The sequence below is a fragment of the Camelus bactrianus genome, chromosome 14, assembly GCF_048773025.1.
Source record: "Camelus bactrianus isolate YW-2024 breed Bactrian camel chromosome 14, ASM4877302v1, whole genome shotgun sequence".
Lineage (NCBI taxonomy): Eukaryota > Metazoa > Chordata > Mammalia > Artiodactyla > Camelidae > Camelus > Camelus bactrianus.
The window spans coordinates 20,295,768-20,299,922 of NC_133552.1; positions in this window are offsets into that span (position 1 = coordinate 20,295,768).

Below are 4,155 nucleotides of genomic sequence, written 5' to 3' on the forward strand. Positions count from 1 at the left end.
TAAGATACTTAGCAGCATCCCAGGCCTGTACACACTAGATGCCATGAGCACCCACTCCTCCAATGAGCAAGCAGAAGATGTCTTCAGAAATGGCCAAATGTTCCCTGGAAAGCAAAATCCAACCCCCACCCCCACCCCCCCGGTTGAGAACCCCTGATCCAGAGCAATCCCAAAGACAGGAGTGTCCAGGAAGGTACATGCTGGGAGTCTTAGAATGAAACAGACATGCCCCCATCCTACCTGGAATGAATCAGGTGGTAGCCCCTAAGGAGTGGGTTAAAGAGGGGCCCTCTCCTGCATTTGTCTAGCTTGCCTTTAGTAGGTCAGTATAGGACCCACAGTTTTCAAGGAATGGTCCCATCCGTGTAAGGGAGGTTGTAGACCTAACATTAACTGCCTTGTCTAATTAACTTCTATGCAAAACCTAGTGCAGTAAGTCAGGCTTGATGGGTACTGTTCTTAGTTCTGTCTTGTTATCCAGAAACCTCAGCTTAAGGTCATTAGGACAATGGACAGCCCTTAGGAATCCAAAGTTTATTTAGGCTTAAAACATGGAGAGCACTAAAGAGAAATTTATAAAATTAACCTTTGAAGCATAGCTATTTTCCTTATGCTACTTAACTTGCATACTCAGTTTTTAAAAGTCACGGCACCTTTTTGCTTATAGCTGCAGAGTCCAAATAATGAAGTTTTAGTGTAGTAATATAATGGTTATAAATGTGTTAAATCCTAGTATCGACATAGCCCAGAAACAGTGTCAGTTTTCACAGGCTTGGGGCTCCTATGTCATGCCAGACTTAGAAAGAACCAGCCTGGTTTGGAATTTTCTAGAACTCATGCAATTTATCTTTCACTCTTGGTTTAAGTTCTGGGAGACACTTCCACCTCATTAGTCTCTAGCTGAAAACTACATTAAATCCCATCTTCACCTCTGCCTTTCCTTCCTGCACACGCTCCAGGCACTGGCTTCATTTCCATAGCATTTTTCCTAAGTTGGGGATCCAAAGTGATGGCATTCTTTAGTAGCTTCTAGTTCCATTTTCATTGCAGATGCGGCAGAGAAGAGAGCTGGACTTCCAGACCACTCAGGCCTCTTCCACATCCCCAAGTGGGCCTGCAGCTGGCTGTTGGCATCAGTGATTAACTGCATAGCAGTTGTAAGAGTCAATGTTTTTGAGAGTTTATTACATGTTGGGCTCTGTTCAAAGTGCTGTACTTGTATTATTACATTCAATCTTCACAACAATCTTATGAGTTACCGCCATCATCCCTATTTTACAGGCAAAATCACTGGGACTCAGAAAGGCAAAGCAACTTTCTCAAGGTAACACAGAAGTAAGTAATGGAGCCATTTTTTGAACCTAAGTGCTTGCTTGATTCCAGCTCCTCCCTGTTACCTGTTGTTAATGTTAAGTCCCACTGGAGAGCACGGAGTTTATTCTTAAGACAACAGGGGCCACTGATGATCAGCTGCATGCTTCAGAAAGATACCTTTGGCTGTAATCTAACAGGGAGGACTGGAAGCAGAGAGGCCAATCCAGAAGCATTTTGCAGTGATTGGGTGGACCGGTAAGGTGGCCTGGACTAGGGCAATGCTGGTGGAGGAGAGAAGATAACGTCAAGGAGAATGGTAGAGTTAGATGCAGCAGAATTTAAAGATGGAGTAGTTGGGGGGTAAGGGAAAGAAGAGAGTCAAGAATGATGCCCTGATGTCAATTTGTTGGTGCAGTCATCGATTCCAGAAACACAAAAGGTACGAGGGGTGAGGGGATTGACGAATTCAGTTTAGAATGCGTTCAAATCCCCAAAGTGATTCCCTACACACAGGCTTCCGCTACAAAAGAAACTCTTAGGTTCTCCATTAAATGGCACAAGGCAAATCTAAAGTGGACTAACAAGCAAGCCGCCTCTGTTGGCAGGTGGTGGCAAAGGTGCATGGGGCCCCATGACAGCAAGCCGCTTATCTGAAAAACGAAATAAAAATCGTGAGCCCAATGGACAGCTGACAGCCAAATCCCAGAGAGGCATGAGCTAGGGGGAGGAATCAGTGACTCCACTGTGGATTTATCCCTCACTTTCCAAGCCTGATGAAGACAAAAGCCCCCCTGCCAAGAGAGCTTGAGAAAAAGAGATAATGAAGTTCTTGTCCCATAAGGGGGTCAGAAGGATAGGAGGAGAAGCAGGAAAGAATGTAGATGGGGATAAATTTTGATACATGGAGATTTCATAGGCATTAAGGGGGATTTCCAAAGAAATAGCACTTGGAGTCTAAGGCAAGGGTCGAACAATCAGCTAAGCCCCCATCACCCTTTCCATCTGATGTTCAGTTCCAGTGAGATTTAAGTTATCAGAGAGCATCCATTAGGAGTGAACTTTTTTGCATTAAAACCATGTCCTAATGGAGTGAAATTCTGACATCAAGGCAGGGAGGGAGGGAAAGAGAAGTTTAACATACAGAGATTATTAATCATCCAACAAACTCTAAAATTTCTGTAAATGATACCTAGAATGTATGACAGCAACAATCATTGAATAATTATTAAGTATCAATGATAAAGCTCTATGTTAAGTGCATTTCATTCATGAACGATGAGATGGGTGCTGCTAATGCGACTCCAAATAAGGAAACTAATGCTTAGACGGGTCAAGCCATTTATCCCGTAAGATACATCTAAGAGGCTGAGTCAGGATTTGAACCCAGGTCTGACCGAGTCTGCAGCTTGACATCCTAGCCACAGTATTGTCAGCACGACTTTGCAGCCTGTATCATGGCTCTTGGGCTGTCCTTATCACCATTCTGAGGAAATCAGCATAGAGCTGCTTTGGGCAATGCTGGGTTGAGAGGACGCTATTTTCTGCTGCAAGAATGAGCTTCCTCTCTTCCTTGCCATGGAAAGTAGCTTCTCTCTCCCTTCCCCTAACAGCGCGAGGAGCTGCCAGGGAAAATTGGGCTCATTAAGTTGATCACATGCCTACTGCCTTACAATTGGAGAATACGGTTAGGAACAGAGCTATCGCACCATGAACATAGCAAAGAAGAGAGACCCTGTTATTAAGCCCTTTTTAAAAAGATTCATGCAAGGGAGAAATACAGATCTTTAAAGAAAGAATTTGAAAAGACTCCAACAAAGTAGTGGGTTCCTACAAAGCTAGTCTAGACATTTACTTCTTATTCATGGACTCTAAAAGGTAGTGGAGTGAAATCTATATATCCTAAGAGATTTCACTTAGACTTAAATTAAACACACAGGACTAATCTAGGTCAATTTCACTTGGACAAAGCAAGTCAGTTTCTCCAGCTAGTGGATCGAGCCGGTTTCTGGAAGCCAGCAGAAAGTGTGAAGAGGAGGGGACCTCTGCCCTCTTGGGTGGGAGAGGCTCCAAGTGGCTTTGCCCTGGTGATTCCAGTGATCGTCATTGTGGAGAGGGGAGGCTGGCTCTTCTCTTGGCTTGACACTCATCTGGTAGCAAAAGGTCAAGGGCTCCGGGCTTCACACAGTCATGCTAGGGTTTTCCTCTCTTGTCTTCAGAACAGGTAAGAACAATAGAATCAAGCCCTTGGCAACCACGTGTACACACATGAACTCGTCTGTATATCGTACAAAACTGTCAAGTGTGCTTTTGGCGGGGATCCAATCCTCCTCCATTTTTTTCCATGAAAAATTTATTTTATGAAGTGAGGGAACATATAAATGCTTGTATTAGTTTTTAAATTGCTTCTGTAAAAAAAAGTATCACAAACATCATGGCTTAAAAAAAAAAACACGGATTTATTATTTTATAGCTCTGGAGTTCAGAAACCCAAAAATGGATGGGTGTAATAACCTTCCTCCTGGAGGCTCTGGGGACAACCTGTTCCCTTGCCTTTTCTGGCTTCTAGAGGTTGCGGGCACTCATTGTTCCTCCCTCCGTGTTCAAAGTCAGCAGCTCAACATCTTCTATTCTCTCTCTGACTTTTACCCACCTGCCCCCTTTCTATAAGGATTCTGGTGATTATATTGGTTCCACCCGGATAATCCACGTTAATCTTCCCATCTCAAGATTCTTAATTTATTCACATCTGCAAAGTTCCTTTTGTCATGTAACCATAATATATTCACAGGTTCCGAGGAGTAGGACATGGACATCCTCGTAGGGGCAAGGGTTGAGGAAGGG